Genomic DNA, 12,317 nt, shown 5'->3' on the forward strand with positions numbered 1-12,317 from the left:
TGCTGAGAACATCCTTGATCTACCTGTCCATCAACAAACACCTCTCCTTTCCCATCCCTGAAAACAATACAACCCATCCATCAACTCTGCTGCAAATCCTTTTTATTTCCTCGCAACATTCACCATCTCCCATCGAGCCATCCCTGACAGCATAGCAATGGATCCACACAACCAGTATTCCCTACACTGAAGTGGTGATCCAGATGAGCCTCGGTCATGGGGATTGTCCAGCCTTAACCAAGATTGTGGGCCATTGCAAGTTGGGGCAGTGGAGAGCTCCTCAGGTAAGCAAAACTTGGTTTCAGCTTCATGTACATTCCTAACCCTTACTGGACCCCTCTCATGCGGATCTTCATAGCTCAAGGCTGTAACATCAAGACTGGAGTACTGCAACGTGCTGTGCATGGGGCTGCCCTTATGATGGGTCCGGAAGTTGCAGCTAGTGTAGAATGCAGCAGCTTGGTTGTTTCTAGGGTTTGTCCCTTTTCAGCATGAGGGAACTGCACTGGCTGCCTCTTCGCTACCAGGCCAGGTTTAAGGTTTTGCTAGTGGCGTATAACGCCCTAAACAACTTGGGACCAGGATATCTGGGAGAGCACCTTCTCACTTGCCAGCATTGAGGTCATCAGATGAGGCACTGGATGATTCTGCATGGACCTGGGGTCTGTTTGGAGTCCACTCAGCAGCACGGAGCCTTCTGTGTATTGTCTCCCTCTCTGTGGAACTACCTGCCTGTTGATGTCAGGCAGGCACTGACATCATCTTGTTTTTGGTGCCTGCTGAAGGCATTTTGATTTAAAACAAGCCTTCCCTGATTGACCAGCCACACTTTTATGAACATAGTCTAATTTAAATGATGTTACTGCTGTATTTTGATTCTTTAAAAAATATATATTGTTACCGTTCACCAGTCAGAAATCTTGTTAAGTTATAGAGTGGTATATAAATCCTGCAAATAAATAACTAAACAAAGTGCCTCCTAAATGATGCATTGCAACCGGGCTGCCACGGGTGTTCACTGTCATGGCCTCCTCCATCACAGAATGCTGGGAAGTGAAGATGGTGAGACTTGTGGGAGAGATTCCTGAGCCCCCTTCACAGAAAGACCAACCTCAGAATTCCTTGGCAGGAGCCATGGCGGTTAAACAGTCTTCAGGCCGGTTTCAAGGGGAAGCAAAGATATAGCCCAGGGGACAGCAGTCGGGCCAACCTTGTGGCGGCTGTGTCAACAACATAATCACGGCAAACGCTCCCCACTTAGCTCTCCTTCCTGCACATGTCTGTCTATCCTACAGTCCCTATGTAGCCCCCCCACGTGCACACACATTCTGCCCACCTCAGCCCTTTAACATTATTATCTTTGTGTCCCAGGAGTAAAGACACCCTGTTAACATTTAATATTTTTTGTTCATTCCTCCACTCAGAGGAGGAAGAAGGAGGGAGGGGGGAGGAAATGTGTTCTCTCTCGCCTTACCCCCCCCCCGTTTCTTTTCCCCTCCCCCTTTCGGAGGGTGGTTAGTCAATGCAAATTGTCTCATTAAGGAGAAAAGGAGGCGGGAGACATAATTAGGTGGCTGCTGCATATTTATTATGAGGGAGCCAGAGACACAAAGGCATTGGGGGGTGGGGGGGAAGTGTAAAAGGAGGAATGAGAGAGAAAATGGATGGATGGAAAGAAAGAAAGAAAGAAAGAAAGGGGGAGGGGGGGAGGGGGGGAGGAGTAAAAATGAGAGATGAAATCAAACAAGGAGGGAAATACAATGCAGATAATGAAAAAAGGAGGAAAAATGAAGCAGACAGAGTTGAGGGGGCGAAAGAGAAAAAGATGCATAGCACAACCCTAAACACATTGACTTGGATGGAAACCCCACAGATTTCTGTGGGGCTTACTTCCAGGTAAACCAAGTGCCTGCATCAGGCCCAGCAAAAAAACGGGGGGGGGGAGAAAGGTGGTGTGGGGAGAAGATTAGTGGAAGGAGTGAAGCGGGGGGGGGAGAAGGGGGCAAAACCGACATGATGGGATGGAGGGGATGCGAAGGACAAAGCGTGACAGATGAGGAAGGAAAAGCAAGAGGAAAAGGCAGCAGAGAGAGAGAGAGGGTGGAGGAGATGAAAGACTGGGACCCGGAGAGAGAGAAGGGTGGGATAGGAAAGAGAGAGGAGGAGGAGGAGAAGAGAGGCGGGGAGGGGAGGGGAGGGGAGGGGGACAGGCCTCTGGAATGGCCCAGAGAGAGGAAGGAAGATTTGAGAAAACAAAGGAGAAAGAATGGGAGAGCACGGAGCTGAAAAGGAACGGGGGAGCGGAAAAGGGGAATGAAAGAATGAAAGTGTGCGCGCTGCGGGGCAGATCGATGGAGTCGGTGGAAGAGAACGAGAGGAGGAGAAGACCGGCCGGGGAGGGGGGGAGGCGGGGGGCGCCACGAGGGGGCGCAGGGGCTGCGGGCGCAGGGGGAGGGGCTCCGTGCGGGGCGATTAACGGGGAGATTAATGCCGAGGGGTGGCAGGGGAGGCAGCGAGAGTCAATAAAACGAGAAGCACGGTGACAGGCAGCGCTTTAAATCACCCTGCGCAGCGGGGCGGGGGGAGGCGGAGAGAAGGCGCTCCTCCCCCCTCCCACTCTCGGGCTGATGCCCTTCGGTCCTCAAATACCGTCTATCCCGGCCCCCCCACATCTGTCCCCCCCCCCCACAGACACACACCAGCCCCCCATCTCTTCTCTCCCGCCGCCACCATCAAATATTTGCTAAACAGGTTGATAAGAGAAATGTTAACAACTGGGGGTGGGTGGGGGGGGGGTGTTAAAGGTTGTTTCTGACAGATTCCCAGCGTGGTCTGGTGGGAGTGGGGTGTGTGTGTGTGTCTTCCTTTTGTATATGGAGATCCATCATTTGTAGGGTGCTTGGGAAGGACGGGTCCCCAGATATTGTCCTTCCTCCAAGGGGCAATTGTGTGTGTGTGGGGGGGGTGTTGTGGGGAGGCATGCAGGATTGGGCTATGCAAAGAAACAGACTTCTGTGCCTCCCCCAACCCCCTGCTTTTGTTTAATCCCGCAATGCACTTAGGATTTCATTTGTATGTGATTTGCATACAATATTTCACAGAGACATTCCGCGTTTCTTGCACCCTCAGTTCTGCTGCTTTGTTGTGGGGAAAATGGAGGAGGAAGTGGGGGCACAGAACAGAGACCTCCCTCAAATGCTGTACACAAATATATTCTGCACCATCAGGAGCACCAGAGACTGGTGTGCAAAGTGTGGAAGTTAAGTTTCGGAGTCCAGATAAAGGACAGATGTGAGCATTCCCCTGAACCTGGCCCAAGGAGAGGGTCCATCAAGACCCAACCTTTCCAAAGTGTGCTAGAACTGGGACCAGTCTGGGGGAAAAAGAAGTCTCGGGAAAAAGTCTCCAAGTGTGGGATCTTCGCAAGCAAAATAAATTCCCCACCGATATGCCCCTGAAATGGTTTCCCCTGCCCCTAGGCATTTTACCAATTATGGATACAGCTGTGTGTGTGAGTGCATGCATTGGGGGAAGAGATGTCAGTGTGAAAATTATTGAATTTCACAAGCTGAGCTTGAGCACAGTTGCCTTAAGAATTCAGCAATAAAACATAGGGTGTAAAGACGTTTGGGATCTGTTTGCTTGTTTGTTTGAAGTATCAAAGTGGAACTTCAAAAATGACATTTGAAAGCGTTTGACTATTTTTAAGAAGGTGAATTTGAAGTGTGAGGTTTTGCCGCGTTTTTGAATTGGCGTAAAATTTCGGCTCAGTTTGTGAATGCGAAAGGCAGAAAATGTGCATGTGTTACAGCTGCGTGTGGGCGCGTGTGCATGCATGGTTGTAACATGAGGCTCATGTCCTCTCCAAGGGCATCTATGACTTAAAGACAATTGCACAACATCATAAGGAAATGGGGCGACATAGGGCTGGGAATGGATGCTAGGATCCGGCAGCACAGAAATAGGGGAGGAAGAGATATAGTGGGTCGGGGGGGGGACACTAATCTAGTCTCCCTGCTATCTTTTGGGGACAGGCCTCTAGGATGAAACAGTTCGAAGGAGAGGCATTTTAAGACGTTTACACTGGCATATTTTAGATTGTATGCCCCTCAGGGCAAGGATCTAGCCATCTCTCTTTTTGTGTGTGTGTGCTTATGTTACTCTGACAACTTGTGCATTGATGGTGCTGTTCAAAGAACAAATTATGGTAACATAACAGTTGTGTGAAGGCTTTTAAATAAGAATATAAGAAAAGCAGTGCTGGATCAGACCAAAGGCCTACCCCATCCACCATTCTGTTCCCACAGTGGCCAACCATATGCCCCAATGAGAAGCCTGCAGGCAGGACATGAAAGCAATGGCACCCTCCTGTTTGTGTTCTCCAGCAACTGGTATTCAGAGGCACACTGCCTCCGATATTGGGAGGTAATATATAGCCAGCAGGACTAGTAGCAACTGATGGCCTTATCCTCTATGAATGTGTCTATGCATACCTTTGGAGGGCCCAGGTATCCCAGCATCCCCCAGGGCAACAGCCAAGTGTTTGAGCATGAACCCTTTCCGTTGGCCTCTGTTTCTGCCCCTTTCTCTGCTCTCTTGGTACTGCATTATCCTAAAGTGGCTTTAGTTTTCAAGCGGCATAATTTGGAAGAGCTTTTCGTGCACAGTGCAGACTGTCACTATGGAGGCCCAAAGTTCCACTCCATGTCCTGGGATGGCAGGTGGAGGCACACTAGTTTGACCACCCCAGTAAACTAGGCAATCGCCTAGGGCAGCACTAGTCATGGGGAGTTCATCACCAAGAGTAACACGTCAGATTCCAACTTCCCTGTGGCTTCCAGAAAGAATGGTCAGCTCCCTGCAGAAACTGAAAAAAATTCCCAGAATCCTTTGCTGTGCCACAGAGGGATTCTGGGACACCATCTCTGTTTGGGCAGGGACATCTTTAGAGCAGCAAAAACAAAACACACAAACTCAAATGAACAAAAAACTTGAGCGAGAGCCAAATATGAATTTAGGAGGCATATGGGTAGAGCAGCTTATGTTTTTCACCTCCGGGTGGGCAAAAATTATCCTTTTAATCACTAAAAGGGCAAAGTAGAGACAGGCTGTTGAAAAGCAAACCTAAATTCTGCACCAAGAAGGGCCAATTCTGAGGTCCATATAAATCACACTTTTTTAAAACATATATTTGCTTAACTTATTCTGCTTGTGCTAGCAATGAGGAGCGCTATGCTTGACACATCAACAGCAAACACTAGAAAGCCTCTCCAGTCATTTCCATCTGACTTCCAATAGATTCACTTAGCGATGCCCATGGTCTTTCAAGCCTATCTTACATCCATAAGGACTAGCAACTTGGTTTTCATTTATTGCAAGAAAGTCACATTGCTTCACAACCTTTATATGTGTTGAACTGTTCACAAGACTGCTTTGACATAAGAAGTCCAACTTGAGTTTACCTCAAGCACTGGGCAGGGAGAGGGAAAGTTGCATGAACTGGAAATTAAAGGAGTTATTTGGGGATGTGAATCAGGGACGTCAGTATGTTTGGGTCTAGAAGTTGTATGTGTTCTGTGGTACTAACAGCAGGTGGTATGGTTAAGGAAAAGGTGTGCATTATCAGACTTGCAACATGTGTGTGAGGGAAGCAATCCTGAGAAACCAGTGACTTAACTAAGGCCTCACAGCAAGAGCATGGCATGACTTGTCTACCAGGCCACACTGTGCTCACATACAGTTTGGGCAGCTTTTTGATGACACAGTTAACCTGGATTAACTTGCAAGTTAGACTTGTGGCAAAACTCTGGGCACATCCACTGGACTTGTGGTCTTATAGCACCAATCTGGGGTGCATGTGCACTCATGACAGCATTTCAAAGCGCGGGACGGGACGGGAGCCAAACTGCATTGGCAGGGCTGGCTGTGCATTATTGTCAGGAACGTGTATGGCCAGAGGAGGAGTTATGAAGGGCAGGGGTGTTGCGGTAGTGAAGAGCTGAGTGAGGTGTGTTGCAGTAGTGTGTGCACGCAGTATGTGTGAAGTGCTGCATTTATTATGTATCTGATACGTGCAAGGAAGTACTCAGGTACCACTTTTGTTCCCCCCTACAGAACTCACTAGGCAAGCCAGCCTCTGCCTCAGTGCCCCATTTGTAATATGGAGGTGATAATGCCGATTCACATTACAGGACTGTTGCAAAGACAACCAGTTGACATATGCGACCCATTATGTCTTTACACACAAACCGTTACTTTGGGTCATTGCACATATCGCTGCCTTGTATAGCCTTCCTCATTTTCTTTTAAATGTGCACACAACACACACTCCCAAAGATTTATAAAGGTGCTGACTGTGCCTTCGAAACAATGAACCTGGATTCTATATTTTTGAAGTATGTGGTTGCTGCTAGGGCTGTCGTTTCTTGAGGGATAGTGACGTCACCACGCTTTTTGCTTGTGCATTTTGGAATGCAGCTTTCCCCATTCTGGTGCCCTCCAGATGGGCTGGATTGCAGCTCCCATCATCCCCAGCCAGCTGGGCCAGCCATCATTCTTGGTGGGGATGCCAGGGTTTGCAATCCAACCAATCTAGACGGCCTCAGGTGGTGGAAAGCTGGTCATGTATGACTTGGCTGTTGCTTAACACAGTGGGGTCTTGCTGGAGATCTTTGCTGGAGCATTAAAAGCAGAGTGTCGAGCTAGATGGTCTACACAGCCCCCCCCCTCTCATTCTATGGCTCCACCATATGCTACGGGGGAATTGCGGTTCGCATGTTCCCGACATTCAGCTTTGCGACTGTCATGTGAGCTCTAATGGCAGATTCTGCCGCGTGTGTGGATTTGGCTCGCAGCTTGTGTTTGCTCGTACAGGCTTGGATGGGGCGTGTTGGATGTGTGAAATGAGGCCATTTTGTGTCAGTGACATGGTGAGGTGCATGGTTGGTGTGGGGCTGCGCCCGAGGCCGGCACAACCATCTGGTTGTCCTTTTGTGCATTCAGTGCCTAAATGCTCTCTTGGATTGAACAATACATTAGAAGAACGCAGCAAGATGGGATCAGAGATCCATCTAGCCTTCAGGGTCAGGAGGCCTGTGGCCCTCCGCTTGTTGCTGAACCACAACTCCCATAAGCCCCAGCCAGCATGGCCAATGATAGGGGATTATGGGGGTCATATTCCAACAACGTCCAGATGGCCACAGGCGCAAACCCCTGAACTAGTCTGATATTTTCTTCACCAGTGGCCACCCAGATGCCTCTTGGCCCTCAGAAACAGGCCATGAGAGCAGTGTCACCAGCTGTGTGACTTCAGGATCAAACAACCAGAGGTCAGTGGAGGCTGGTGGCTCCGATGTCAGTGGGGCGGTAAATCCACTCCGGGTTTCACTCAGAACCAGTCAGAACTCTAAAGGAGCTCTCCAAGGTGTGAAGCTCCTTTAGAGTTCTGACTGGTTCTGATTCACCGCCCCACTGACATCGGAGCCACCAGCCTCCACTATCAGAGATAGAGTACCTCCGGAGATGGAGGTTCAATATGGCTGTCATAGGCTGCATCCTCCTCCATGAATTTCTCTAATCCCCTTTTAAAGTCATCTAAGCCTGTGACTTAGGGATCTTGAGCTTGAAGTTAATTATGCACTGTGTGAAGAAGTAGACCGCGGTGGTAGCTTGCGCAGCATCTGTTTGGGATTGTGCCTCATTGATTTATTGAGTAGTGTGGGATTTTACAGTTCCTGGGGCTTCGTTTAAGTTAGCCTCAGAAAAAATGTTTAATGCCAGGGCAGAGCCCTGCAGCACGTAGTAATAAAAAAAGAGGGCCTCTGACTGCATACAGAGTGTCTTCTATTTGTTTAAAAGGGTTTTAGGCCACCTTCAGTAAAAACTATCAGGGTGACAGATGAGAAAATAACAATATCTCTTCTCTACCGCATCCTTCTCCAAACTGGTGCCCTCAAGATATTTTGGATGACAGCTCTCAGCATGCCGGCTCGGGCTGACGGGAGTTGAAGTCCAAAACATCTGGAGGGCACCAGATTAGGGAAGGCTGCTCTACTGCCAGACCACACACATCTGGGGATGGAGGCAGGGCTCCAAAGGGGAGGAGACTTGGCTTTCGATGCTCAAGATGGTAGTTGGTTTCAGTGGGAACTCAGAGACCTTGGTTCAAGCCCTATCCCTGCCAAGGATTCGTTGTGAGGGCTTGGGAAAGCCACTCACACGTGGCCTCTGTTTCCCCATGTAAAACAGGAAGGAAAGGGGCCCACCTCACAGGTTTGTTGTAAAAAGATGCTTAAATATGGTCGATGGTAAAGCTCCTGCTTGTGCAAAGGCAGCCTCTTTGCACCACGGATGCATTGCTTTCTCTGGAACTGAGCTGTTACTGAGAGCTCAGTGCCTGATTTTGCACCGTGCTATTAGCGATGCTGTGCAATTTTGGGAGAAGGGGCTATCATCTCCTTGGCTGTAGCATCACAGCGTGCGTGCGCGCATGTGTTTTGTTGTTGTTGCCTTTGCCCTGTAGCTGCACAGGGTGCACATCATGCTTTTACACATTTTAAAAAGCAAGCACACAAAGGTTGCTTTAGCCTACATCTCTAAACAACACAGCAAAAGATACTCCATGGCCTGTCATGTTCCAAACACAACATCCAACTAAGGCAAGAGGAACCAACAGAACGAGAAACGACAATGACCCATGCAGTATTGCATATATTAGCGGATCCCCTTCCACATCAGCACAACTTCCCCTTCAAAGCATGACCCTGTTGAGCCTGTCTGTCCAACGTGCTCTTCCTTTGGGCCCAGCTCAGCTGAAATTCCTGAAGTGACACCAAGGGCCAAAAACAGACATTACTTTAAATCAATATCTAGCAGCTGCATTCCCCCCTCCCCCTGCTCAATTGTTTCCTCTACAGTAGGCCCAGAGGCTGGTCAGGATTAGGATCCTTAAAAGTAGGGGGGTTTTAAGATCCAGACTGGGGCCCCTGGGCCTACTGTAGAGTAAAAATGAAAAAAAAAATGTAGCTGCTTGATACAGATTTCTGTTTTGATGCTCAGAAAGTTCGAGCAGTAAAACACATCCTAGCCACCCCCTTCGGTGGGGGAAGACGTGGAGCAAAAACAGAGACAAAATTTCACACCATTTTGAAAACATAGCAGATGCCTTGGAACCTTTTCAAAGTCTGCAGGAGCTTGAAATTCACTTTTGAATGGCAACTTTTGAAAAATACTTGTTAATTGTGTGTTCCCTATCAGCTCAACAATCCCAGTGCTTTTTTACACCTTCCCTCTAACCCAGAGCCACTAGAATTTAAAATTTTGCTAGCACATCCAAATTAAGAGAGTTGGTTTGAGAATTTCACACGTACACACGCATCTGTTTTAGCTGAATATGGATCTCAGAGACCTAAGAACAAACCCAATTTCTGCTTTGGCATTCTCATATTGTTGTGAGCAAGCCACTGACCCTCTCAGACTCAGTCTCCCCATCTATGAGATCGGAATAACAGCGACCCATCTCACAGGGATGCCATAAGGGCAAATGCGGTTTAAGTATCATAAAGCACTCTTGCAAGTTTAAGAAGTACTCCAAAAACCAGCCATGGAAACATAGATATAAATCCAATCAGGACTTAATCATCAGGATCTGAATACATGCAACTAGAATGCTAAAAGAAAAGACCACAGTGCCCCTGAGCATGTAAAAAGTGCATTTTCTCACCAAGTATTGCCTTCCCCCTATTTCTGGGATGGAGAGGGTTATCCAAATCAGAGGGTCTAGATTTGAGCCTTGGCGCTAACCACTGAACCCAAATATACATGGAACAGAAGCACACACGCCCATTAGTCAGAGAGGGAATGCAGGGAGAGGGAGTGCCTTGGTGCCCCCGCACTTTAACCCACTAGACCGTATTCTAGAGAACGGAGCAGACAACTTCCCCTGTGGATCTTTCTAAATCCCCCACTTCTGGAGAACCCAGGAGTCCCAGTCTAACATCTGCCAGCCCAAATCCATTTGGGGGTGAACTTTCAAATTCCAGTTTTCATTTTCCACCTCCCTTGCCCACCAAGCCAAGTCCAGGGAGAGAAAACACGGGAGTGCAGAGGTGAGCAAGCGAGACCAAGCTAGCGAAGGAGGCGGGCGGGCGGGCGAGCGAGGGAGGGAGGGAGGGAGGGAGGGAGGGAGGGAAGAAAGGAAGAAAGATTGTAAAATCAATTAAATGAGTTGCTAACGGAGCGTCGTGTCGACAATCTGTCGCTGAGTGGAAAATATGAGCTGCCCAAATACACTCCTGCCTTCCACACCTCTGCTAGCCGCCTTCCCGGGTCCTTCCATCATTCCCGCGGCCTCCTGTCAGAGGTCCAGGCGAGGCGAGGGGAGGGGAGATCCAGGCCAAAGGGTCAGGCGGCGGGGGAAGGAAGCGGGAGGGAGCCGGAGAACGGGGAGCCGGAGCCGAGCCGAGCCGGAGCCGGAGGGCTGTTGTGGGCGGCTGGCCTGAGCAGGGGGGCGGCAGCGTGGGACGGACCGGGGGACGGCGGGGACGGAGGGCTGGGGAGGTGGGCAGCGCGACGAGAGGGAACGGCGCAGGGTGCTTGCAAGGACCAGAAAGGGGGGGGGAGGAGGGGAAGAGGGAAGTGCAACGCCGGAGAAGTGGATGGAGGCTGAGCATGAGCCGGCGGGAGGAATGTGCGATGGGGAGAAAGAGAAATGGGGGCCGGGGGCGGCGGCAAGTGGGGCAGAGAGACGGTGGTGAGGAGGAGGAGGGAGGAGGGATGGAGAGAGCGTGTCGGGAAGGCAACTAGGTTGACCCGGGGGATCGTGCCCGAGGAAGCTCCTGGAAGAGGGAGGGCGCCTTGACACCCCCCTCCCCAGAAAGGGTGAGCTGGGGGGTCGGGAATGATGGTGGAAGACCCTCACTCAGCCCTGAGGTGCCACAGGGGATGGGGGCAAGGAGAAAGCGGGGGAGGCAGGCGTGGAGGGTGGGCAGTAGGGAGGAGAGGTCCCCCGCGCAATCTCCCTGCCTCCTTCCCCCCTTAACCTCCCCCCGCCAGCACTTCTGAGGTGCCCAATACTCTCCAGTGCGCCCCCACCTTCCCTCCCTTCTTGATGCCTTAAGAGGGGAAGGCAGAGACGATAACGACGACTTGCCTCCGAACAAGATGGGGCTGGGGGGCCCGATGCGGGAGCGCAGAGAGACTCCTCGTCCTCTCCCCGCCCCGCTCCGCGCGGCCCCCCTTCTCCTGTCACACTCGGAAACTGCGCGAGCGGCCAGGCGCCCCTCGCCTCTCCCCCCGCCCGCCCCCACCCCGCGCCCCTCTCCTCTCCTCTCCATCACTATCCCCCTTCGCAGCCCGCCTGCCAAGCTCCTCTCCCCGGCCCGGCCCGGCCCGGCACCTTCCTGGCCACGACCCCTGGCTCGCCCCGCCGCCCGGACCCGCTCCTCCGTCGCCCGCTTCCCCCTTCTCCGCCCGCTTCGCGCTCCCTCCCTGCGTCCCTCGCTCGCTCGCTCGCTCGCTCCCCGCATCCATTTATCCTGCGCCGCGCCGCGCCGCGCCTGCCTGCCTCCCTCCCTCCCTCCGCGGGCCAGCGAGAGCTCGCGCTCCCCCGGGCGGCCGGCCCCCGCCCGGCCCCCGCTCGCCGCCGGCCCCGCCGCCCTCCGCTCCGCCCTTCCGCGTCCCGTCCCGTCCCGTCCCGTCCCTCCTGCGCCCGGGCGCCGCGCCGCCCGCCCGCCCGGCCTCGCCATCCCCGCCGCCCTCCGGCGCCCCCTCCGGCGCCGCGCTCTCGCTCTCGCTCTCGCTCCGCCGCCGCCGCCGCCGCCGCGCTCGCCTCCCGCCGCCCGCGGGCTGGCTGGCTGGCTGGCCCGCCGCCCGCCCCCCTCGCCGCCCGCTCGCCGGCTCGGAGCGAGGGATAGGAAATCGATGCCACTTACTCCTCCGCGGGAAGAGCGAGGGGACCAGCCGGCGCCGCTGCCGCTCGTGGCCGCCGGGGCGCGGGGGCGGGCGGGCTCAGCTGCCAGCGCTCCTCCGCCTGGCTGCTCCTCCGCGCCGCGCCGCGCCTCGCTCGGCTCAGGCAGGCAAAAATCGATGGGGTTCGCCGCGCCGGGGCTTCCCCATTGATTTACACTCGTCCGCCTCCCAGCCCGCCTCGTTCCCTCGCTCCGCGGACCTGGCGGCTGCCTTCCAACACAATGGAATAATCAATTCAGTCCCCCTCCTCCCCCCCTCCCGCCGCACACGCACATTTACACACACACACGCATACATACGAGCGGGGGGGGCGGGGGGAGGAGCGCTGGACAGGTGCAGCCGAGCAGCAT

At 52.6% G+C, this 12,317-nt stretch overlaps 1 protein-coding gene across 1 annotated transcript in view; it reads right to left on the reverse strand.

Moving 5' to 3' along the window:
• Positions 1–12,273, reverse strand: part of ZFHX2 (zinc finger homeobox 2) — a 29,662-nt gene extending 17,389 nt beyond the window's left edge. The window contains exon 1 of the mRNA XM_084806492.1: positions 11,931–12,273. The gene's annotated coding sequence lies outside the window, so the exon portion shown is untranslated. The remainder of the gene's footprint in view (positions 1–11,930) is intronic.
• Between the last annotated feature and the right edge of the window lie 44 nt (positions 12,274–12,317).

This window comes from Heloderma suspectum, chromosome 6 (assembly GCF_057233095.1).
Source record: "Heloderma suspectum isolate Gila_16-S chromosome 6, 16-S_ref, whole genome shotgun sequence".
NCBI lineage: Eukaryota > Metazoa > Chordata > Lepidosauria > Squamata > Helodermatidae > Heloderma > Heloderma suspectum.